Source organism: Sus scrofa, chromosome 15, assembly GCF_054392235.1.
Source record: "Sus scrofa isolate SSC_HxYL_T2T_F1_AM1 chromosome 15, Sscrofa_HxYL_maternal_Yorkshire_Landrace_v2.0, whole genome shotgun sequence".
NCBI classification, from domain to species: Eukaryota; Metazoa; Chordata; class Mammalia; order Artiodactyla; family Suidae; genus Sus; species Sus scrofa.
Window position 1 is genome coordinate 133,356,301 of NC_139397.1, and position 26,252 is coordinate 133,382,552.

The window sequence follows — 26,252 nt, forward strand, 5'->3', positions numbered from 1 at the left end:
AGGAATTGTTCCTAAGCTTATGAACAGTTTGTCTGCTTCCATTCTGTGATACCTCTTTATGCACTAAGACACAAGCTACCACCACCACAAAGAACCAAAATACTGGCGAGAGGGATAAACGAGGAGATTGGGATTAACCTACACACACTCCTATATGTAAAATAGATAACCAACAAGGACCTGCTGTATTGCACAGAGAACTCTACTCATTATCTTATAATAACCTGTAGAGGAAGAGAATGTAAAAAAAAGGACAAATATGTTTATGTATATGTATAACTGAATCACTTTACTGTACACCTGAAACTAACACAACACTGTCAATCAACTTTATTTCAATAAAAATAAAAAAAAAGAGCCAAGTCACCAAAGGAAATACCAAATGCCAAATGCCCCTGAGCCAGAGGCTTGGATGTCTGACCCTGGAGGGCCCTGCAACTTGTGATATTTCATCGTGAGCAGAGGCTGTCCCTAAAGTGTACAGAGAACCAGTGAGTTCATAGCAGTTTATATTTGGAGTGTGTGTGTTTGTCTGTGTGTGCTGGGGGGAGGTGTGGGTGTGGATGTGAGGTCGTGCATGTCTCTGAACCTGTCCGTGCATCTTATGTGCGATGCTGGGCCTGCAGGCGTGGGTGTAGTTGCATGCACGGGACAGGGCTCTGGCCTGGCAGGGAGGGGATATAAGTGTGGATGGGGGTGTGAGCCGCTCCAGGGTCCAGTCCCAGGGCCTCCGGGGGCCTGTCGCCTGCAGGGCCCATTATAGAGGAGACCAGGTGTTTGGAGTGTCCCCAAAGCAGTACAGAGTGCAGTCATGAGTTTGAAAAATATTCCTGTGAGAGATATAAATAAAGACTCCAAGCCCAAAGCCAGGGTTGGAGAAAGCCATCCTTAAACACAGGATAATTTATAGCCGCTGTTATCCTGTCCCGTGGATGACTCAGCTCTCCTAGTGGAGCGGGCCCAGCCTGCTCCAGTAACCTTTGGTTTTGGCTGGAAGCACTAAAGAGAGCTCCAAGGAACCCAGTGAGCTAACCACCCAGCCACCAGGCTGCCCCTCTGCGTTCCCCTCTTATCTTCCTTTTGGGCAAACTCCAGCCAGAATATGGAGGATCAGACCCTGGAAGTGGAGAAATATGATGCTTAGGTATTCCTAGCTGGCTGGCCCTCTGGAAGCCTCTGAGACAGATTCCCATCTACCTCTGGGCTCCAGTGGGTTCTGGTACCCATGCAATGGGCCAATTTCCCCTGGGAGGTGCAGTCTCAATGCAGACCCGAGTGGAACTGGAGAGCTGTTCTCAGTCATAAAGACTCTTGAGCCCCACAGAAGGAATAGAAATGAGAGCACTTTTCCTTTTATTAAAAAAATAACTTACCCAAGTCAAGTGCCAAAAATGGTCTGAGAAGAGGGGCAGATGGTGATACGCTTCAGCGTCGTGGTAAATGCGTTGGGGGAGCGTTCAAAAGTGAACAGGGTTAATTTCTAATTCTCTCTCCCCAGCCTTGCCAGCCCCCCTTCCTTCATTATATTTTTAGCAGACTCTTTGGCCAAGCAAGTCAAACGAGACAAATGCAAGTACAGGGAGTGCTTATGGAAACCATGGATGTTTCTTTTTTTTCCTTCTTCTTTTCCCCTTAAAAACCTTCCCAGAGAGGGGAAAGGAATGGAAGTATTTGAAGGTCTTTTTAGCTCCATGGCTCACTCCAGCTTGGATCTCAAGAACATTTTGATGCCAAGGCCATGTATTTGACTGTCCAAGGGTAGAAAAAGAAAAACCATTATTCAGGGCTATTTTGAAAATACTTTAGCCCTTTGATTAAATGGCTAAATAGCCCTGAACATGTTTTCTCTGCTTTAGCACATGAATTTATGCAACTGGCTTAATTTTAACCTAGGTCTCCTCACATCATAGGGATGTAATCATTGCTGAATAGATGATCAAGTTCTTAAATCTGTAACTTGGTGATCTTTCAACATTCATTTAATAAGCCACTCTTGTGTGTTGTGTGTGTTTTTGTGGATGTGGTCTATAAAGGGGGTTGTTAAACAACCTAAATGTCCATCAACAGATGAATAGATTAAGAAGATAATAAAAAAGAACAAAATAATGTCATTGGCAGCAACATGGATGCAACTAGAAATTCTCATACTAAGTGAAGTAAGTGAGAAAGACAGATACCATATGATACCACTTCTATGCGGAATCTAAAATATGACACAAATGAACCTATTAGCAAAACAGAAACAGATTCACAGACATGAAGAACAGACTTGTGGTTGCCAAGGTGGAGGGCGTAGGGAGTGGGATGGGTGGGGAGTTTGGGGTTAGTAGATGCAAGCTATTACATTTAGAATGTATAAGCATTGAGGTCCTGCTGTATAGCACAGGAAACTATATCCAATCTGCTGGTATAGACCATGATGGAAAATAATATTAAAGAATATGCATGTATATGTATGACTGAGTCATTTTGCTGTACAGTAGAAATTGGCACAACATTGTAAATCAACTTAAATAAAAAATAATTTTAAAAAGGGGGGTTGTTAAAGATCAAAGTGAGGAGGAGCCAGGGGTTTAATGCAAGGTGAAGCCCAGAGTGTCCTGTCCCTTGGTGTACAGGGTGGGGTCCTTGGTGCCCACCTCCGCTGTGAGCAGGACTTCTTACTAAACTATTGTCGGGGGCGGGGGTGGCGCTGGGGTGGCCCCAGGTATTTACTGCTGTACGTAATGTTTATTTGTGGTACATAAGGTTTTCTCTCTTTTGTATAGGATCAATAAACACTTTTAAAGGAAAGGAAATTTCTTCTTTTAAGAAGGAATTTCAAGTCAGCCAACTTAGAACACACACACACACACACACACACACACACACACACACACCCTCCCCCCCCAATCTATATAAACTGACTTCATAAATGATAGAAAGCAACGGAACTTGGTAGCTAAATAACTAAAACCACACAACCCTGGCCCTGCCTGGTCTGGTCTCTTCAGAAATGCAAGGAGCCTCCTTCAGACACAGTAGCACGGTCTTTTGAAGTCTGTCCTCTGTCCCCTGCCTCTTCTTTTTTCTGGGAGTAATTTTTGCATCTTCCCTCAGTTTCTAAAGGCCCCAGCTCTTTTAGCCATCTGTTTTCTTACATTATCAAAATAAGAAAGGCTGCCATGATTGATCATAAGTGTGTCTTGATTGGCATATATGGATCGATTGACATGTATAGATTGATCAGATACTTCTAGATAGACGAGAACGTGCATTTTTATGTGGAGAAAACAGACTCATGGAGAAGTGGAGAAACTTTCAAGATTACACAACAGCAACCTAGTCCCCTCATACTGATGGAGAATTAATTTATAATTGTGAAGTAAGAGCTAGAGAGAAATTCCACAAGCCTGCCAGGTAGAAGCCTTGAGGTGGCAGGGAGCCTGGGTCAAGGCCATCTTCCTGCCCTTTGCTAGCTGACACTCTGCTGGGATCAACACGAGGGTGGACTGACTTAGGCTGTCAGTGGCTTCTTCTACTCTCTTTCTTTCTTTCTTTCTTTCTTTTTAGAGTCACACCTGCAGCACATGGAAGTTCCTGGGCCAGGGGTTGAATTGGAGCTGCAGCTGCTGGCTGATACCACAGCCATGGCAACACTGGCTCCAAGCTGCATCTGTGACTTTGCTGCAGCTTGGCACAACACCAGATCCTTAACCCTGAGCTAGGCAAGGGATTGAACTCGCATCCTCACAGACAGTATGCTGGGTTCTTCACTCCCTGGGCCGCAATGGGAGCTCCCTCTTCTACTCTATTCAGAATCTGCATACAGAATCCACACAGCTGGCTGGGCTCCCTGGATGTCATCTGCTCTTGGAAGGTCTCAGCCACCAGGCAGAAGAGTCCCAGCCCAGCAGCCATTGGTTCTGAAGGTTATGGGGAGGACCTTTTGGCAAGAAGACCAGCCTTGGATTTCTGGTTTCTCCTTCAGAGACAGAGAGGCCCCTTCTGTTGGGTTTGCAGAGTTAACCCTGGCCATCCCCACCATGCACATGTATGACCATCAGCAGTTCTTGGTGAAACACTCCAAAGACACGTGACTTTGGGTACGACCGGGGACTGATTAAGCCAAAAAGAGACAAACCCTCTTTCCCACGGGTTAAGATTAGAAGGAAGACAAACACATACGGAGTATCTGTTGCTCAAAGGAAAGGGACTGTGTGTGCATGGGGATGATGAGATGGCCTTTGGCCAAAAGCAACACAATTATTACCTGATGGACTTGGGAGATGGGCTGCTCGTGTATAGTGCTGCCTATGCTGAGGTCACCAGGACCCGTACACATGACTACCCTAGGAAAGGAGGATGTGTGGTCTCTGGGGAAAATTCAGAGATGTGCAGAATGGTGGGGAGGATGTAGAGAGCCGAGAGGGAGTGGCCCACCTTGGGAATCCTGCCTCCACCCCCCTCCCTGCCTTCCATCTCCCCTAAGGCAGAAGCCAAGGGCAGGGGCCAGACCAGAGCCAGCTGATTCTGTGGCTGTTTATACCCTGTAACCAGAGCCTGTTCTTGCCAAGGCTGCCTGATGGCGGTGGAGATAAGGGGCTGGGCTGTCGTTTCCAGAGATTGGATGACCTGTGCTGGCGTCCACCTCGGGGCAGCTTATCCTGATCAGTTTCCCAAGCCAAGGGGTGGGGGTGGGGTGGGAGTGGGGAGAGGTAGGCGACCAGCTACTGCCCAAGTGGCAAGGGTGACCTTCCTGAATCCGGGAGGGTGGGGTGGGGGTGGGAATAGAATCTTCAAACTCTGTATTGGACCTATTTCTGTGTTCTCTTAAACCCTGTCCCCATGGGGTGGCTTTCTACAGCATTAAGGGAGGTGAGAGAGGAGTTGTGCATGTTTTATGGGCTTGTTTTCATCCCTGTTTATCTTTGCCATCACAGAAACAGGAAAGAACATGTGCTAAAGCTCTGGGGGAGGCAGAAGTTCTAGATTCTGCATCTTTCGGGCCAGAGCCCTTCTCATCTTGCCCCCATCCTGAGGTCAGCCTCCCCTCTGAGGTCAGCCTTGTTTTCTCTCCCACCTGGATCCTCTCAGGCCTCCAGGCAGAGGCGGGGCCCTTCCTCCATTCAGCCCATCCAGACTCCCTGCAAGGTGGTGGGGTAGTGCTTTCTCCCTGCCAGTGTCTCATGATGCTGGGAAGTCTTCAAACCAGCCTCATCCCATTTGACCCGCCCCTTCGATTCCGCATCCCCATCCTTTTGTGGGCAGGGTCCCTCCACCTCCACCCGCCCATCTTCCTTTCTTCTCTCCCATTCTTGTCCCTCTAGCAGCGTCCTCTGACTGACCTCAGCCCCAGGGGCCCCTCTGAAGCAGGTACACACGGTGTTCTGGTTCTCGATGTTCACACCTCTCAACTAGGAGATTTGAAGATGGTTGACATGTTCTCCCTTTTGGTGTCCTGTTCCCCTGCCATTTGGCTTATCCTCCAGCCAGCCCATCACTGACATGACCTGGGACACTCAGGGCTGCCTGCCAAACAGCTCTTTTGCTGTCCCTGCCTGCCCCTCCTAGGCTGGCAACCTTGGTATGAGTGGGGACGGAGCACATGAGGTTGGCTAAGTTTGTTCAACAGCTGCCTCAGAACGGAAAAGGTGAGCGTGGGGATCTGGGGTATGGGAAAAACAGCAAAAACCAAGGGGTTTAGGCTAAGAGAGTTCTGAGTTCAAGTCCACACATGGCCAGTGACCAATTTCCTCATCATGTAAAATGGGGATGATGAGGGGGTTCGTTAGTGGCCTAGTGATTAGGACATGGTGCTTTCACTGCCATGGTCAGGGTTCAATCTCTGGTCTGGGAACTGATAACCCACCTCAAGCCAAGGAGGCAAAGAAAAAAGAAAAAAAAAAAGATGGTGATACTTCACATTTCTTGGAGTGGACGTCAGGGTCAGAGGAAATAATGAAAAGGAAGATGCTTAGGAAACATTTTCCTTCGTGACCCTGGTGTTGGCAATATTTGCTGCCTGCATGAATAAACGGCAGGAGGAGGGAAGGGTGAAGGAAGAAGGGTAGGAGAGAAGGAGGAAGGAGGGAAGGAGAGAGGGAGAGAGGGAAAGAGGAAATAAAGAGGAGAATAAAACTTCCAGGAACCTTTGCTTTTTCAAATATCAGAATCTGAAGCCAACTGAACTCAGAGGCTGCTGAGTTTGCAGGTTCTGGCTCCAAGATTTTCCATGTCTCAACTTTGTAATTGGATACTCACTGACAAAGCTTTTCTTTTTCTTTTTTTTCTTCCCCTTGATTGGAGTCTAAGGGAACAGAGAGAGCACTAATTTAACAGCCAGCACATAGCATTTGATTAATAACTGTTGGTTTGTGTCTGAAGGGCTTCTCCCAAGGGAGGGCTGCCTTACCTTTTCCCTCTGGCCCCCTCGCTCCCGGCCCCAGGCTCATCAGCCCCCCACAGTTCTCAGGCTCCCCCCTCTCCCTCCCTCTATGAAGCCTTTGCCAGATCTGCCCTGGGCCCGAAACACTTTCTGGTGCAGGTCACCTCCTGGACTCTGCCACTTTCCAGTGGAGTGATCTGGTGGGTCACTGAACTCCTCTGGGTTTCAGTTTCCTTATCTGTAAAGAGAAAAACTAGACATAGCCTTTGGCATCTTGGGAAAACTAAGCAAGATCAGGTAAGGAAAAGACCTAGCCCAAGGCCTGGCCTTGCCCAGGCCATGGCAGCTCCTATTCTGGTTCATTAAAGTAGCTTCCTGTCTCTCTCTCCGGGGGAGCTGCCACCTTCCATTCCATTCCTTAGTCTTCTCCTTCTCCAACAAAGACTGGCTTTTGCCAATTTCCTCCCTGTCACCAAAGGTAAGCCTTTCATCTCCTACTCTACCTGCCTGCATCTTTGTTTTACTGGAGGTGGGAAAAGTTACAAAGATTTTAGAACTTGACACAGCCTTATAAGCACACAACTGTATAATATCTTCTTTGTTGGGATAATAGCTACAAGCTCTGTTGGGAGTTACCCTCCTGCTTGAATTTTTTTTTTTTAAAGCAAAAACCACATTTATTTACTAACCACCAAAGGGTTGATCCTAATTAAAGGAATACTTTGAAATAGTTGCATGTAAAATGCTTGTGATAAAGATAATTGAACACGGTCATGAAAAGAAAAAAAAAAAAGAAGCGGTATGGAGATTTGAACTGAGCTTACTTATCATCCCACAGCTATTGTCATCAAACATGATGATGAGATGGTTCTTCTGGTTTTTCATAAATCTGAACGCAGGTGACATTGTTTATAATGCATCCAACAACTAATTTTCCATCTTTTGTTTTTCAGGTCCTTGTATTTTCCTTTCTCATTCCATTCCTGGTGTTGAACCAATGCACCTTTTTTTTTTTTTTTAAATTATAGTTATTTCACAATGTTGTGCCAACTTCTCCTGTTCAGCAAAGTGACCTATTTACACATATATACACATTTTTTCTCTCATGTCATCCCCACATCATGTTCTGTCCCAAGAGATTGGATGTAGTTCCCTGTGCTATACAGTAGGACTTCATTGCTTATCTATCTATCTATCTATCTATCTATCTATCTATCTATCTATCTATCTATCTACCTATTTTTTTGCTTTTTAGGGCTGTACCCGTGGTATGTGGAGGTTCCCAGGCTAGGGGTCAGATTGGAGCTACAGCTGCCAGCCTATGCCACAGCCACAGTAATGCCAGATCCGAGCGGCATCTGCAGCCTACACCACAGCTCACGGCAACGCCGGATCCTCAACCCACTGTGCGAGGCCAGGGATGGAACCCGCAACTTCATGGTTCCTAGTCGGATTCGTTTCCGTTGCACCATGATGGGAACTTCTGCTAATCTATTCTGAATGTAATAGTTTGCATCTACCAACCCCAAACTCCCAGTCCATCCCACTCCCTTCCCCCTCCCCTGTGGCAACCACAAGTCTCTATGTCCCTGAGTTTGTTTCTGTTCTGTAGATAGGTTCATTTGTGCCACATATTAAATTCCACATATAAGTGATTTCATATGTTATTTGTCTTGCTCTTTCTGAGTTCATTTTGTATGAGAATCTCTAGTTGCATCTGAGTTGCTGCAAATGGCAATATTTTATTCTGTTTTATGGCCGAGTAGTATTCTATTGGGTACATGTACCACATCTTCTTAATGCACTCATCTGTTGGTGGATATTTAGGTTGTTTCCATGTTTTGGCTAAGTGTGAATAGTGCTGCGATGAACTAGGGGTGCACATATATTTTTGAATGAAAGATCTGTCCAGATATAGGCCCAAGAATGGGATTGCTGGATCATAAGGTAGTTCTGTATTCAGTTTTCTGAGGAAACTTCATACAGTTTTCCATAGTGGTTATATCAATTTACCCACCAACAGTGTAAGAGTGTTCCCTTTTCTCCACACCCTCTCCAGCATTTGCTATTTGTACACTTATTAACGATGGCCATTCTGACCAGTGTGAGTTGGTACCTCATTGTAGTTTTGATTAGCATTTCTCTAGTAATTAGTGGTGCTGAGCATTTTTTTTCATGTGCCTATGCCATTCATATGTCTTCTTTGAAAAAATGTCTATTTGGGTTTTCTGCCTCTTTTTCAATTGTGTTGTTTGTTTGTTTTTGTTAATTTGTATGAGTTGTTTGCATATTTTGGAGACTTGAACCTCTGTTGGTTGCTTATTTTGCAACTATTTTCTTCTATTTCATAGGTTGTCTTTTTATTTTATTTTATTTTTACAGTTTCCTTAGCTGTGCAAAAGCTTATATGTTTGATTAGGTCTCATTTGCTTATTTTTGTTTTTATTTCTATTGCCTTGGGAGACTGACCTAAGAAAACGTTTGTATGGTTGATGTCGGAGAATGTTTTGCCTATGTTCTCTTCTAGGAATTCTATGGTATCTTGTCTTATGTTTATATCTTTAAGCCATTTTGAGTTTATTTTTGTGCATGATGTGAGGATGTGTTCTAGTTTCATTGATTTACATGCAGCTGTCCAGTTTTGCCAGCACCCCTTGCTGAAGAGACTGTCTTTTCCACATTTTATAGCCTTGCCTTCTGTGTTGAAGATTAATTAACTGTAGGGGTCTGGATTTATTTCTAAGCTCTCTATTCTGTTTCATTGATCCATATGTCTGTTTTTGTACCAGTACCACACTGTCTTGATTACTGCAGGTTTGTAATATTGTCTGAAGTTTGGGAGAGTGGGAGAGTTCTCTCCTGCTTGTTTTTTTTTTTTTTCCCCTTAAGGATTGCTTTGGCAAGTATGGGTCTTTTTGGTTCCATATAAATTTTTGGATATTTCTTTGGGTTCTGCAAAAAATGTCACAGGTAATTTGACAGGGATGGCATTAAATCTGCAGACTGTTTTGGGTAGTATGACCATCTTAATAATATTAATTCTTCCAATCCAGGAGCATGGGATATCTTTTCATTTCTTTGACTCCTCTTTAATTTCCTTGATTAATATTTTATAATTCTCAGCACATAAGTATTTCACCTCCTTAGTCAGGTTTGTTCCTAGGTATTTATTTTTTTGGGGTGCGATTTTATTTATTTATTTATTTTTTTGTCTTTTTGCTATTTCTTTGGGCTGCTCCCGCGGCATATGGAGGTTCCAAGGCTAGGGGTCGAATCAGAGCTGTAGCCGCCAGCCTACGCCAGAGCCACAGCAATGCAGGATCCGAGCCGCATCTGCAACCTACACCACAGCTCACGGCAAGGCCGGATCGTTAACCCACTGAGCAAGGGCAGGGACCGAACCCGCAACCTCATGGTTCCTAGTCGGATTCGTTAACCACTGCGCCACGACGGGAACTCCATGGGGTGCGATTTTAAACAATGCACCATTTGTGAAGTGCAGATCCAAGTTTTTCTGCCATCAGCTGCCATCTCTTCAACCCTCTTTCCTAGGTTACAAGAAAACTGTGTTGTTTTCAAAATGCTTTTAGTTTTTTGATGAGGCTTTTTTCATCCAGAGAGATGACCCAATCTGGTTTGGCCATTGTGCCCACTTTTGAAAGGGCCATTCCCACTTCTACTGCCTTTGTGTTTTCATCCAAGTCTATGCTCTTTACCAGGTACCATCTTTCTCCTGGATGCTGAATGATGGTCATTGCTGCTTCTTACACCTTCTTCATGTGAGGTGGAGAGTGTTTCTAACCTATTTTAGCCAATCCACACATTGAACATACTTTAATTTCACAAAAGAACCCATTTCCATCATTTTTCATGCTAATAAACAAGGTACTTGACTTGACTAGAAAATTAAGAGTCTTTATATATATATTTTTTCTTTTTTTCCTTTTTTTTTTTTTTTTTTTTTTTTTTTGTGTGTGTGTGTGTGTTTGTTTTGTCTTTTTAGGGCTGAACCCATAGCACATGGATGTTCCCAGGCTAGGGGTCAAATCGGAGCTACAGCTGGTGACCTACATCACAGCCACAGCAATGCCAGATCCAAGCTGCGTCTGTGACCTACACTGCAGCTTATGGCAACGCTGAATCCTTAACCCACTAATCAAGGCCAGGGATCAAACACACAACATCATGGTTCCTATTCAGATTCATTTTCATTGCTCCATGACAGGAACTCCTTTTTTTTTTTTTTTCATTTTTTTATGGCTGCACTATATGAAAGTTCCTGGGCCAAGGATTGAATCTGAACTGCAGTTGTGACCTATGCCCCAACACTGGATCCTTTAACTCACTGTGCCAGCCTAGGGAGTGAACCTGTGCCCCTGTGCCTCCACAGATACCTGACCTGCTGTAGTCAGATTCTTTTTTTTTTTTCCTTTTCTTTTAAGGGCTGCAGGTGTGGCATATGGAAGTTCCCAGGCTAGGGGTCGAATTGGAGCTACAGCTGCTGGCCTACACCACAGCCAGAGCAACACCAGATACATCGTCTGCAAATTATACCACAGTTCACGGCAACGCTGGATCCTTAACCCACTGAGCAAGGCCAGGGATTGAATCTGCATCCTCATATATACTAGTCGCGTTAGTTTCTGCTGAGCCAAAATAGAAACTCCTGCAGTCAGGTTCTTAACCCCCTGCACCACAGCAGGAACTCCCCAAAGTCTTAGATGTGATGGAGGTCTTTATAATTGAAGGACTTGGGGTGGCTGACCCTGGAGTCATGACTTGCCTTCTAGAGTCTCTGGGGGATCAGGGAGAAGCTACCCTCTGCTGGAATTTGTCTGAATTTACATCCTTGCTAGATTTCTCCCTTCTTGTTCAGCTCCTCCATTCTTATCACCCTTTGTGAGGTGGGGTGGGGGTGGGGATGGGACTTCCATAATAAATTACCACGTAGGAACTCTTCTTTCAGGATCTGCTTCTGCAGAATCTAGTTTAAGACAACTGGCTATGTAGGTTTGCAGTTCTCAGGTTTGAGAGCAAATCAGAATCACTAAAGGAGCTTGCGAAAAATGCAGATTTCAAAGTTAGAGACTATGGTTGAGTAGGGTGGGGCCCCCGTATCTGAAATTAGGTAACCCTCTGGGGAGTTCCTTTTGTCTGAGGCCCTTGAACCTCATTTTGAGAACCAGGGGTGCAGTCCCCCTGGAAGAGCTAGTTATACCAATAACAGGTTGATTGGGCTTCTGTGACCCCACCTTCCCCTGACATCTGCTGATCCCATAACTCCAAGTGGCTTGGCTTCAACCAGGAACAAATTGCTGCTGCCTACGGTCCAACTGGCACTCCTCTGGTGTCAGGCTGATCCTCCAGGCTGGGTCACTTACACTTGGTGGCTCTAGTCCAGTCAGGGTGCTTTTCAGAGACCTACATGGTTGAAAGTCTGAGAACCATGAGACCTCTTCTTGGCTCCCATTCTTTTGTTCTTCTTTACCAGCATCTGCCCAGTTTTCACGCTCTGGTTACTAAGTACTCCCCCCCCCCCCCCCCGCACCACACACAGTATTTATCTCAGATCTCAGGAGCATTGGGGGTGGGGTGGGGATATAACCCTGATACAGCCACTTCTGGCAGTAAATCTAGTTAGACACGAGCATCATGGTTACACTGAGAAGGTTGAATCTGGGCTCCCTCACTTATTAGCTGTATGGCTTTGGGCAAGCTATTTAACCTCTCTGTGCCTTAGTTTTTTTTTGAAAACTGTAAATAATAAGAGTAACTACCTCTGAGAATTTATTTTTCAGATAGGTGAAATGCCTGGTGCATAAAAGTGCTCTCACAGGTGGGAAAGCGGATGGCATGTCCTTGAGAAGGGAAGGCAGCCAAAGGGTCAGATCCAGGAGGGACTTGAATACTTGTTTTAGGAGTCCGGGACAGGGACAATGGCAGAGAGCAGAGGCCAGGGAGGAAGAGAATGTATTTTAGGAGGACCATTCTCACAGGATGGATGGGAAGGCCACAGATTAGAGAAGGAAAGCCTGGTTAGGAAGCTATTACAGTGATGTGGTCCACACGAGAAGAGATAGGCACCAGATAAGTCCAGTGGCAGAGAGTTAAGGACACTGCAGAGGTCCAATGGGCAGGGCTTTCTGACTGATGGCAGGAGGTGGGCTTGGGGGAGAAGGAAGGGGGAGGTCAAGTTTGATGGGGGATTTCTAACCAGGAAGCTAGAAGGATGGTGAGGCTGGTAGTAGAAATAAGAGCAGAAATAAGAGGATCAACTGTATGGTGATGGATGGAAATTAATTTTTGCCGGTGAGAACATTGTAGCATAGTACAGAAATAGAAATATAATATCATGCATATATATGAAACATATAATGTTATAAATCAATGTTGACCCCATTAAAATGTTAAAATATATAATAATTATTTTAAAAAATTGCTACTGAAAAAAGAAAAAACTTCCTTCCTAAGAAATAATTAGAAAAAAAAAAGCTAATGGGAGAGGAGGTCTAAAATGCCCTGTGATTTCAATTTTTTTCTTTAAAACAGTGTTTCTTAAAAAAATTTTCCCCAAATCAAAATGTCTGGAAACCTTTGATTTACAGTATCTTCTGGAACTGTAATAAAATAATTGTGTTAGGAAAAAACCAATAAAAAAGAACTAATAAGAAATTGGACAGAGTACACTACATGAAGTATATGTGTTTCTCTTATTTAACTGATTTACATATTCTATTGAAAAAAGAACACAGGAGAAGACATGGGTGGGAGAGGCAATGAGGAATAAGGTGGGGATGCAATTGTTTGGAAAGGGGTCCTCAAGCACAGGGGACACTCAGCCACAGGAGGCTTTGCTGGCCCCTGGGCCTGTGTGGCAGGCATGTGGGGCAGTGCCTCGGAGAGAAGGCCCACGTGGGAGGCTGGGATGGCCACCAGAGAGGTCAGGCAGAGAGTATTCCATTGGGAGAGAGTGGTCAGTGTGTGTGTTCTAGGGCTGCCTTTCCTAGCCCTCTCCCTCCTAGGAGCCAGCTCTTCTTCTCAGGGCCTTCCTTCTTCAACCGACCTCTTCCCCATGGCCACCAACATGACTGAGCCCCTGCTTCTAACTGGGGCATCTCTCCACAACTTTGCCAGCTCAGGGGGAGCCAGCAGCTGGTGGGGAAATCTTTACCTTGAGGGCCAACAACTATGACTGAGCCAGAGTTGGGAACTGCTGCACTGAGGGAGCATGGTGGTAGTAAGAAATAAGATCCATGGTCTTGACATGGACTAAGAGCTCTACTCTTCCCAGCACTGGGCAAAGCCCCTGTGGTACAGAGTTGAATGAGATCCAGGCCCTGCAGCCAAGGGTTTTGGAGCATAGATGTGGCAGTTGGGTCATCAATGGAGGAACCAGAGAAAAGGGACTGATTAATCCCTTCTGGGAGCATCGTGAACACTGCCCCAAAGAAGGAGCTTCTTGTGCTGGGTCTGGAATTGTGAGCAGGGTTTTCTAGACGGATGGGATCAGAAGATAGCATGGCGTAACAGGTAGGGAGGGCATTCTCGACAAAGGAAAACTGCATGAAGAAAGTCACAAACAGGTGAAAGTACTGGCCAGGAAAAAACATGAAGTTTGTGTAGAATATGAGGGGAGTGGGTGTGGCAGGAAACGTAGGTTGGACACGTAGGTTGGGACTAAATTCTGAAGAACCCTCTGGTATGGTTTATAGGCATTTGGAGTATCCTCAGGCCGTGTTGTACAATGGAATTTTCTGTGATGGTGTCACTGTTCTATACCTGACTTGTACAGTATGGTAGCTACCAATCATGGGTGGCTATCCAGCGCTTGAAATGCGGTTTGCGTGGGTAAGGACTTGAATGTTTCCTTTATCTTATTTATGTTTCAACTTAAATAACTACATGCAGCTGAAGGCTAGTGTGTGGGACATGGGAAGCGATTTGCACCTCACAATAATTCAGTGAATTGAGCAGAGGTCATCTGCCCATTTTTTAAGGTAAGCTGGGTTACCTGCTAAAAGTTACATGAATGACAGAACCAGGGTTTGCATACAGATTTCTTTGACAGCAAGCAGATCATAGTTACTGCCTTGAGCAATATATGGTTTTCATCTGCTTTCTAGGTCATTAGGAATAGATGTTCATAGTAGTAGAATTTGAAAACTTGTCCTAGTGGGTTATCTAGGGGAACTTTTGTTTGTTATCACACCCAAGCCCTTGCCATAAGAGAACAACACAAATATTAAGGGGGTAATACAGTCAGGGGGAAGGATCTGGGAATGAGGTGAGGAAGGAGCACTGGGTTCTTCTCTTGATCCTGTCAAATGGCAAAATCCAGTCCACCCATAGGACTGAGCATCTTCTTCAATGAAATGAGGAGGCTTGCTAAAATAACCCCATGATCCTTTCCACTCACCTTTGGCAAACTCATTAGGAACCATGCTCTAGAATTCTTATAGCTCAGTCTTCTGCTGTTGGGGCTGATCCCATATTAAGGTGAGCATGCAGCTTCCGCCTCTTGTCCAGGGTGTGAGATAGACCCAAGTTTCCAACATGGCAAATGCAACCTCAATACAATTCAGCTTCATCCTCATCATGGATGAGGGATAAAGTCCAGGGATTTAGAGCTCCTATTGTGGCTCAGTGGGTTAACAGCATGACATAGTGTTCATGAGGATGCAGATTTGATCCCTGGCCTCACTCAGTGGGTTAAGGATTTGCCAATGCTGCAAGCTGCAGCATAGGTCAAAGATGCAGCTCAAATCTGGAGTTGCTGTGGCTGTGCTGTGGGCCAGCAGCTGCAGCTCTGGTTTGACCCCTAGCCTGGAAACCTCCATGTGTACAGGTGCATCCTTAAAAAGAAAAAAGTCCAGGGATTCAAGTGGAACCATCACTCTTGTCCGATTAAGGACCTGGGCAGGTGGAAAGCCAGGCTTCTGATGGCACAGGGACTGAGGAGGACTTACTCATGAACAATGTAAAAGTTCTGGAACTTTTGAAGCTACAAGAAAAAATATAGACAGTATTATTTTTTAAGCACTTTATTTTTTATTTTGTTTTTTAATTCCCAAACTCAAAATAAGAAACATCCAAGTGCTTTTAAGATTGATCACATTTGGTATTTTTGGGGGAAGAGAAGTCTGCCTGAAAACAGCCAAAGGGTGTGCAAGATGAAAATACTGACTTCTGACATTTGTATCTTCACTTTTAATGAAAATTAGTATTTCTGTTCTTTATTCCTTTGTATGCCTTGACATTGTTGCAGGTGCTCACATTTACGGAGGGGCATGCTGGGAAGCCCAGCACAGGCCTGGATTTGCTCAGCATGAAGTCTTAAGTGTCAAGCACAGGATTCCTTTTCTGGGCTTTGAGTCCCTGTAGAACTAGAAATTCTGTGTTCCGTTTCATCTCACCCAGCTGTATTATTTTTTCCTGCTGCTTCTCCTGCCTTGTACAGAGAAGCCATAGTTCACCATTTATAATTGAGCCCACTTCTATACCCGAATCGTGGAGAATAGGAAATCTAATGATCTTCAAGGCAAATAGATAAAGTCCCTAAAGATGACTGAAGAGGTTGGGGTGGGGCTTAGTGTGGCCTGCCTCCTATGCCCAATTACATATTATAGGTTTGCCAGAAAAAATATAGGATATGTGGTCAAATTTGAATTTCAGATCAATACTGAATACTTTATTTAATATAGGCATGTCCCCCAAATTGCATGGGGCATATACTTCTTCATTGTTGATTTGAAAATTCAAATTTAACTGAGCACACTATATTTTTATTGAATCTGGCAAAACTTAATTGTACATACCCTTGGCCCCATTTTTATACCACAGCTGTGGCAACTAGCTCAGAGCCCCCAGCAGTCCTCATCTAAGCTGCATCCTGCATCCCTTACTTCTTGCTGGGACTTCTCTGATGTTACTATACAGAGCTGCTGGTCATTGCTGTGGGGCAAACTGGGCAGGGTAAGCAGTTAACCTCCATGGGACAGCCTCTGACCAGTGGAATGGGAGCTTCTAGGAAAATGTTCCTATCTTTCCATCCTCTGGTGCATGAAATTACGAATACATTCCATATAGCTCTGAAGAACATGCCAGTGAGACTAAACCTCAGTTTCCTACAGTGGTGACCAGCTCAGCAATGCACTCTTGTTTTAGTCTGCTTGCTTGCTTTCTTTCCTTCCTTCTTCCTTCCCCACTCCTTCTCTCCCCCCTCCCTCCTTCTCTTCCTTCCTCCCTTCCCCTTCCTTCCTTCCTTCCTTCCTTCCTTCCCTCCTTCCCTCCTTCCCTCCTTTCTTCCCTTCTCCCTTCCTCCCTCCCTCTTTCCTTTCTGTTGCCCCATTCCTGTCTCCTGGGATCACTTCAAAAACTAAGCCTCCTGCACTCAAGCCCTTGGCTTAGGCTCCCTTCCAGGAGGGGAAGCTCAGGTTAAGAAAGTTTTACAGGGCCTTCTGGAAGGAGAAACTAGGTCTCAGGGCTGCATAGAAGTTTAGCAAATTGGAAGAATCCTGAGAGATCATATAGCACACCCACTCATGCTAGAGATCTGGAAACAGGCCAGGAACTTACCCAAGATCATCCTTCCACTCTGCCAGCCCAGGGATAATCTGGAATCTCTGTTCTTCACAAGGTGAACTAATCTATATAAAATCACTGTGCTTAACACACAGCAGGTGCATGGTAAATGTGAAAATGGAATGACATGGGGAGGGGAGTGGATAAGGGACTGCTGTGAGAGTGTACAAAATATTTCCATATGTCTCGATGGCAAGCCTCTGTCTCCAGGATTCTGGCCCTCTCCAGCTGTTGCTTCTCCTCTGGGCTCTGGTTTGCACAAATGATGTCAAGGGAACTCTATATGATTAAAGGCATCCCAGGAAAGGCAGTCCTTAAGGAAGAGGAACTTGGTGACACATATTAGTGGAAACCCTTGTTCCTCCATTTCTTACACCAGCGGCAGAGAATTATGGCAAAAGGCAACTAGTACTCCATAGGGATTGATTACTCAACTGAAATCATTTAGTTCAACTCCACAAATTTTTGTGCTAGGAATTGCCTAGGTTTGAAGAGTTCATAATAACTAATACAACTTGCCTATGCTTCCTGGAATTCATGGTCCTATTGATCACAAAAGCAGGCCTCCTGAGATGGGACGCCTAGACCAAATTCATTAAACCAAATTCTTGAGATGGATACCTCCTTACCTGTAAGAAAGTGTGCACCAGAGAGAACAGAAGAAATAAGTGAAATAGGAGAAGGAAGAAAGTCCATATGTATTAAATGTTGTCTCCATGACAGGGGTATAGTCCTCAGAGTAACTTCTCTTGTGCTCTATTCATGATACTGATGAGATTGTGCTAACAGGACTTGTCAGCAGGAAGGGCCTTGCTAAGGCACACACTTGCCAGGAGGTGGGAGTTAAGTTCCACAAAGATTCAAAGATCTATTTGTTTGAAGATGGAGTACATTTTAAGGGGTTCAGTGTTTTGGAGCACACCAAACACCCCCTTTAGATGACAAGTAGTATCTTGGGCCCTCTACCATGACCACTACTGCCCGCTCACTTTGAGCTTCTCATGCCAGTGGACTGGTGGGCAAAAAAAGAATAACTACACTGGTGGGGGTATTGACTCTGACTGATATGAGGAAACATGGGGCTTCTATACAACAAAGGGAAGAGAGGAATATATCTGGAATTCATGGGATTCATTGGGTATCATTTTTTGCTTCCTTGCTCAGTGATATTAGTGGATGAGCAATTTTGACATCTGTGGCCTAATAAAGGAAGGGGAACTAAAGACGCGGATCCTGGTTGGGGTCTGTGATGCCCTACCAGGAAAGCAACCCTGATCAATCCAAATGCAGACTGAAGGAGGGAACCTAGAAAGGGTGGTGGAGGAAGCAGGTGATGAACATTAGTTATGGCTTCAGGACAGCTATAGTGTAGCTGGTTTCACTAATTCTTTTTTTATTAATTCTTTGGGGAGATGTGGCTGGCCACAATCTTGATGGAGACTGTGATAAATTAGATTTAGGGGAGGGAAGGCATGAGCAGATTTGTGGTAAAAGGGGTGGACTGTATTGGTCACTTCTTGAGTATCTCTTTATCTCTCTTGGGCTCATTACTTCTAGCCACTGCTACAGTGACCACCCCCAGAGAGACTTTGACCCATTTCACAAAGATGAACCTTCACAAAGATGGAAACTCATTCCCCTGCTGAGTGCCTCTTGCTATCTGTCCTGGGTTTTCTGATGGCACAACATGAGTAGCCACTAGACACTGTATATACACAACCTGGAGGGGCAGAGCAATGAATGCCTCAGGGTGGGGGCAGCCCTTAACCATTGGGGGATGGCCAATTTGTTAACATATCCTAACAGTTGCTCTCCCTTCTTCCCTGTTTCAATTTCCCTGTCTCTTACTCCTAACTCTGGGATTGCATTCTTGAATAAACTACTCACACAGCATCTTCATTTAGGGCTCTGCCTTATTTGAATGACCCAGGCTAAGACAGATTCCCAGGTATGCCACTTTGGAGCTGTGAGATTTTATGTTAGTTACTTAATCTCTTTAAATATATATATTTTTAAGTTCTCTGACCTGAGGGAGATGCTCCCTGAATTAAAACAAAATGGTCTCTGTTAGAAAAGAGGAGGAAAGATATAGCAGGTGGACCAGTCAGAGTTCTGGGGGTAAGAAAAAGTTGGTACACTCAGAAGGAAGAGCTGAAAAGAGTTTTGCAAGGGGACTATGCTGTGTGGACAGGGTTGAGGGAAACCAATAAGAGGTGGTGAAATGTATGGTGACTGGCACTGTGGAGGCTGCCCCCATCCCTGGGTGTAATGGTGCCCCCATTTATATTCATAAGAGATAGCTGGAAAGTGCTCTGGTTTTTGCTAGAGGAATTCAGCCATTCTCAAACTCAAGACCTTCAAGGAGGGCGTCAAGGGGAATAGTCCAATCTTTCTCTCTTGCCACCTTTCATCTCCTACTCCATTGACTGAATCCAATCAGAAGTCAGAGGACAAGGATGCCTGATTGCTCCAGTCTACAAATGTCAGCCTCCGGGGGCACAGAGCAGGTTGGAGAATGGAGCTGGTGAGGCAAATGGAGACTCTCTCCTCTAGTGGGAAAGAAGCATGTGTCTCAGTAACTTGATTTAAAATTTATAGCTATAGTAACACATACAACTGGCATGGGCAGATTTGGGAACACGACTGACTCTTGATAAGCAAACAACTCAATTAGTGAGAACAGAAGTGCATTAGGCCTTAAGTGGCCCAGTGGCTGTGAGCAATCAGTGTACTGTGGGCTTGTCTGGTTTACTTCTCAGTGGAAATGGAGGGTACTGGTTGAGTCTTTGAGTCAGTTAAAAGAGGTGGGTTAAGAGAGTTTTCCTATTTTACCTCCCTGCCTTCCTGGGGTGGATAAAAAGCAGATGAGATTCTATTAAGCAATTTAGTATTTTTATTAAGTACTTCCACTGTACCTATTATTGGGAACTAGATAATGTAGCGGAGAAAACGGAGGAAGGATAAGATATGGCCTCAAGCCGCCTGGAGTTGACATTCTAGGTGGGGAGATAAATTGCGTAGATGAAACAGAATAATAAACAGCAGAGGGAATTGAAATGCTAAAGCATGGGATCCAGATGAATCACAAGGAATTTGACAAAGGAGGCACCATGTCCAAGTCCGTGGTTTCTGCAGGGTCCTCAAGGGCCTCCCACCTGGGTGGGACTGGGTTGAAGCCCTTATGCATGAGTTTGGAGACCAGGGTGTGCCTAATTGGAATTGGGCAATGGGACTAAAGAGAATGTATCATACTTGGACATTCAATTTCCTCCCTTTTGGGTGGAGTCCCCTTGGATCTCCTTGTCTTAAACGTGTCTCTTGAAGATTCATGTTGGATTGCTCAGGGCCCATATTGATGAGGGATCATAGGCTAGAGCAGGCTTTTGGGAATCCTTTGCTCTTTGCAGATATTGCTTGTGACCGGGACAGAGGAAGAAAGCCATTCGCAAGGCTGGCGAGTGGGGTTCATTCCAAGGGTGGTGGGGATTGATAAGAGGTCCAGTGTCCTCACCACCCCTGCTCTCTACACACCCAAGGGGAACGTGAGGTATTAAACCCATCCAATCTCCCTCAAGAGATAAAGCAGAATTTCACAAGATGTTTTCCATGGGACATGAAGGCCCAGGGAATGATAAACAAAATTTCATGAAAGAAAAGTTTCCTTTGCTGAGTATGTTTAGGAAACAGTAGATTAAGCCAAGTTCAATAGTGTTCCCTACTGTAAGGTCTCTCAGAGTCTTGAATGCGATACTGTGTATTATGAGATTCCTGTAAAGGGCTAAGGATGGCATGCAGGAATTACTAAACTTTTTTGACCAAAGAACCCCCTTTTTTTAAATGAATACCCAAGAATATTTCTTGGAACACTAGCATTCTATGGAATAGTTTCAGAAATGCTTACTATGTGGGGAATTTGTCTTTTAAATGGGGACCCTGCCACAGAGAGAACAATGTTTAATACCACAGGATTTCTCCTAATACATAACATTTCAGGTACCAGTGGGAAGTTGGGAGGATTCTCCCAGCATTCCTGGACCCTCTTCTTTCCTCTCTTGAGCTGAAGAATGGGAACGTTGAAGGAGGGATTTAGGCGAGGGGGCAGGTAGCAGAGGCAGTTCCTGCTGATGACAGAACAAAAGAAGCCAGAGGTAGGGAATTTGAGAAGCTCTTAATAAAGGGCTGAAAGAGTGAGGGGAGGAGAAATGTGGCACTTCCAAGATCGTGGGACTTGGGAATCCTGATGTGATGCTCTTCTTAGTTAAGAAGGCTCTCACTTCATAGAGCAGCATATATTTTATAAACACTCCCCACCCCCAATGCCAGGGATCAGGAAGAGACCAAAGAGGCAAGAATCTGTTGCATGTAGAATCCCTATTTTTTTTTCTTTAATCAGGGTTTCTAGTTCACAGAATTGTCTGGCAATAGTAGCTCAGGTCCACAAAAAAGGAAACCCCCAGCATACTTGAGATGCTAAAGTATTTTTCTCAGGGCCTCAGTGCAATCACCATGAAAGATGGATAAGAACAACTAACTTTGGCTTAAAAATAGGAAGATTCAGAGGTCACAGAAACATCCATGACTGAATCTCTGGGTTAAATGCACTAAATTAAACCATAATAAAATTACCCCCTTTCCTAGGTCAGAAATGGTTGAATATTGACCATTTTATGTGAGGTTGGCTTATAGCTGGAAGATATTTAAGGGAGAACCAGAAGGGAGAGAGAGGGAGAGATTTTGTGTGTGTGTGTGTGTGTGTGTGTGTGTGTGCGCGCGCGCGCGCGCGCACTTGTGTGACAGGGACATTACTGGGAAGCTAGTCTTACATGTAACAGAAATAGTCTCCCTGCTGATAAAAAGGTTGAAGACAAAAGCTCTCTTGGGCATATTTCCAAGGGGTGAAGGACAAGATTAGAAGTCCATGACAGGTTTACACTTGTGGAGATAATGGTGGAGGTTGCAGGGACTGGCTTTTAGGATTAGCTGTAGAAAGTCACTGGTCACATTGGTGGTCTCTGGGAGCAAAGTATGGGGACCTGGGTCTGACTGTGATTAAAGTCACAAGCATAAGTGACTTAGACATGAGACAGGATGAAATAAAGGGGTCATTCTTATTAGGAGAGATTGAATCTAACCTTTAGGGCTGGATACCTTACTCTGGTCTGTCTCATCATTTGACCTCCCATTAAAATGGTGGGATGTGAGGTAGGACTGGGAATGGGTGTATAGAGAGGTATGGCTACCATGGGGGGAATGTGGTCCACTCTGGGGTGTGACATCAGGAATTTCCACCCCTATCTCTTAGTCATTCCTTTTGGAGGATAATACAGTGGCTAAAACAATGTTTTCTAATTTCCGTAAGACTTTACAACTTACGAAACAACCCACAGATAATATTGTATTTATTTTTATTTCCAGACAACCTTTGGAAAAGGATAGGAGGTTATGGCTTAGAGAGCAAATTCCCCAAGAAGAGTAATTGGCAGAATCAGGCTCAAACCTATGTCTTTGGACTTCATGTGGAATACTGATTTGGTTTGATCTCATGGAGGGTGACTAAGGCCATCACATAACCAAGATGTTCTTAGGCAAAAGCAATTGTTCAGGGACAAGGCATGTAACAGGCATGAATGAAGCTGGTTGGTTATAGGAAGTGGTGGGGACTGTGGTTCAGGATTGGTGACCTCACACCCTGCTACAGGGCCTAATCACTATTCAACTCCAGGTGATTATTGCCAGGAAGATGAGCCAGCCTGATTTTTTTTTGAGAGAAGCTGGAAAGTCAATTAAACAAATATCTATTGAGTGCCTACTAAGCATCAGGCACCAGGGACAGAGGAGTGAACAAAATGGATTAAAAAAAACCTCTAGATTTTTACGTGACTTTGTCCAATTTTTAAGCATTGGAAACTAATACAAAATTTAGAAAACATTGTTCAGGCCAAACAAAACACATCTGTGGGCTACATTTGGCCTGTAAGTTGCCAGTTTGTGACTTCAGTTCAAAAACTTTGATGAACCAAATGTTCTCCAAAGAGGGGACTGTGAAGAAGGGCCCACCAGGTCCAGGGAGGAAATTGATAGCACTTTTATTCATGTTGGTCTTTTATCTTGTCCTTTAGATATTCTCATTTTTGCAAATACTGCATCATATACATTACCAACTCGTAAATGGCACAAGTATGTCCTTATAAATATTCAATAGGTATTATTTATATTTACATAACAATAGACAGTATTTCAATACCTATTGAAATATTTAATAAATATTTAATAATAAATATTTCAATAGGTATATTAAGGGCCTATGATTAAAGTACTTTATTGATTGGGATGCGGGTCTGGAAAGGTTCATATCTGAAGCTTCAAAGCAGATATTGGTACACCCCTACATGAAATAGGGTGAAAGCTCTAGATTTCAGTTTAGTGTCCAGAGGGCTTCTGGGGATATAAGAGTGGGTAAAATATCTATAGCAAATCGACTACACAAACCATCGCCAGTTCCTTCCAGATCCAGAGCACTGTCCTGTGAATGAAAACCATGGGCCCTGCTGAGTGATGGGAGAAACAATTGGACAATGGGACCAGTTAAGGGTAGACCAACATTTCAACCACCCCGGCCAAGGTTATGGGGCTTTTATGGTCATGATGCCTTTTTACCTTTTAGAAAATGAGACATGCTTGTGAGGCCATAGCTGTGCTGGGGAAATGAAAATGGTGGGGTCATTTAACACTCACTCTTAAGTGTCAGGAAGGTTTTAATAGGGAAGCAGGTGATCAGACACCCTTCGGCTTCTCTGAGGACAGAATACGAATAGATGCATGTGAATTGCTAGCAGGGAGATTCTGGTTACAAGTACAGAAGATATTTCTGACCGTGAGCTTTGTCTGAGTCCTGTTCTAAAGCCTGTCTTGGACACTATACCCACCACCCGCCAGTAGGGCGGCAACATTATATCCTGAAAAGAGCCCTGGATGAGGAGCCAGAGAATGGGTTCTTTAGCCCTGCAGAGACCTTTGGGTGTCCATGACATAAGTCAGATGCCAGATTTGCCCTTATCTGGATCTCACTTCCTTCTCTTGGATGCAGAAGGGCATGATCTATGGTCTCTGAGCCTTCTTCTTACCTCAGTGTTTAATCTCACACTAAGAGTCTGAGTGTTGCAAAGCGATTTCTTGGGCCAGAGAGTGTTGTCTCTAACCAAGGCCAGTTTGCTGGCTGCTGTAGAAAACAGATCCCAAAATGTATAATAGCTCATATGCTCTAAATGTGTTTTCTGGATGGGTAGGCTATTTTTCTCCAAGTAGTGAAAGAAGGATCCAGGATCTTTCCATCTTGAAATTCCGCCATCTTCAATATATGGCTCTAAGGTGTCCAGGCTCATCTACATTGAGCTGATAGGAGGGGGTAAGCATGGACCACTGAGCTTGGAATATTTTTATGGGCCAAACTGGGAAAGGTGTGCATGAATTCTGCTCAAATTCGATTGACTGGAAATCAGTCATAGGGCCATGTTTAACTACAAGGGAGGCTGGGAGTTGTAGCTTAGCTGTATGCCCAGGAAAAAGAGGAATTGGATTTGGACAGTGAGAACCAATATGCACCACGGGAAGGAGATCTAAAAAGATAAGGGATTGTATGGTGTGAAAAAGAAAAGATGAGGCAATGTTCATTATGTTCCTGTTTATGAAGAGCTTGGGCAGTCTTCAGCTGATGAAGAATGGCAGGACCTGGGCTTAAAAATATTTCCTAGACCACAAGAAAGAGCCCTAAGCTAAGACTCAAGACAGTTAAGGTTCTAGTGTTGGTTGCGTCTTGACTTAGGTACAGGACTGCATAGAATTTACTAGAGTCTATGCTTCAGTTTCCTCATCTGTAAATAGCAACCAAAATACTTAACCTGATTACTTGACATAATTGTCTGAGGCATCAGGTTTAACAATATCATGCCTATTAAAAAAATATGGCAATCATTACAACAGAGAATGAGCTTAAACTGAAGGTAGAGAAAATTAAGTTAGATAAGAAAATAAAACATCCCCCATAGTGGAACAAGAGAGGTTTTTAGGGTGTATGTCAATAATTTTAAGAAATCAATGTGAAACAATTTTGTAAATAGTGGAAAAAGAACCCAAATGTGGGGGATGTTTTGTGGCGGGAAAGGAGGACATGGGTGTAGGTTCTGGCTCTGCGAGTGACTTGCTCTTTGATCTGGAGTGAGTGAATTCTTCTTTCTGGACCTCAGTATCCCTCTTGTAAACAAAGGGATTGGATTATACATTTTCCTGAAGTCTCACTCCCTAGTCGCATGCTTCTGACTACGCTCAATCTTGTCAAAATGTGGGGATTTAAACACTGGTGATGCTGATGACCACAGTGCTAAAAGATGGGCTCCAAACACATGCAATTGCAGACTGAACTCTTCCACTTGGAAGTCCAGTAGACACCTTGAACCTCCCACGCCCATGCAAAGCATTATGGTATCTTCTGTTCCCAAACATCCTCCTGCAGCCTTTCACATCTCAGTAAGAAGCAGCTATTCTGGGAGTCCCCCTTAATCAACCTCACTTTCAGACATAGCCTGCATCCCACTGACCAGCAGGCCCTGTCACTACTCTACCATCAACATATACCCCAAAGCTCCCCCTCTACCTGCTGACACCTCAGTACTAGCCACCTTTCACCTAGGTGGACCAACTACTCTCTCAGATGCCACTCTTGCCCTCTGGTCATCCAGTTTTCATACAACAGTTAGGGTGAGCTCTTCATCCTTTCCTCTGTTAAAAATCTTCCAGTGACTTCTTACCACATTTGTGATAAAGTCACACTCCTTGCCTTCATCTGCAGAGATTTCTGACCTTGTTTCTAACCCTCTCCTGCTCTCTTGTCCACTTTCCAACTTGGCTTCAGGCGTTCTGGCTGTTCGTCAGCACACTGGGCTCGTTTCTGTCCCGGCGTCATGGTGCTCCCTCTGCCTTCTGCTTGGGGACCTGTCCTTCCACATTATCTCTGGCTCTTCCCCTTGCTCCACTGGGGTCTTGGCTCAAATGTCTCTTGTTTGAGGGGGCTGAGGGCCTACCACTATTCTTTTCCAGATCCTAGTTCATTCATCTCTCTTATAGTTTCTCCACAAAGCATGTAACACTCTGTGGAATTATTTTACTTGCTTACTTGTGTATTTTCTGCCTGTCTCCACTATAATGTTAACTCTATAAATGCAGGAACTTTTTTTTGTCTTTTATACAACTGTGTTCCCAATGGCATGTATAGTAAGTATTCAGTAAACGCTCATTGAATTAATGGATG

General features: G+C 44.4%; 1 long non-coding RNA gene and 1 pseudogene across 1 annotated transcript in view; one reads left to right on the forward strand and one right to left on the reverse strand.

Annotated features, from left to right (window-relative positions):
* The window catches only part of LOC146396135 (uncharacterized), a 173,007-nt gene that overhangs the window by 33,542 nt on the left and 113,213 nt on the right, over positions 1–26,252 (forward strand). The window lies entirely within an intron of this gene.
* On the reverse strand, positions 7,215–10,122 carry LOC146396136 (fatty acid-binding protein 5 pseudogene; annotated as a pseudogene).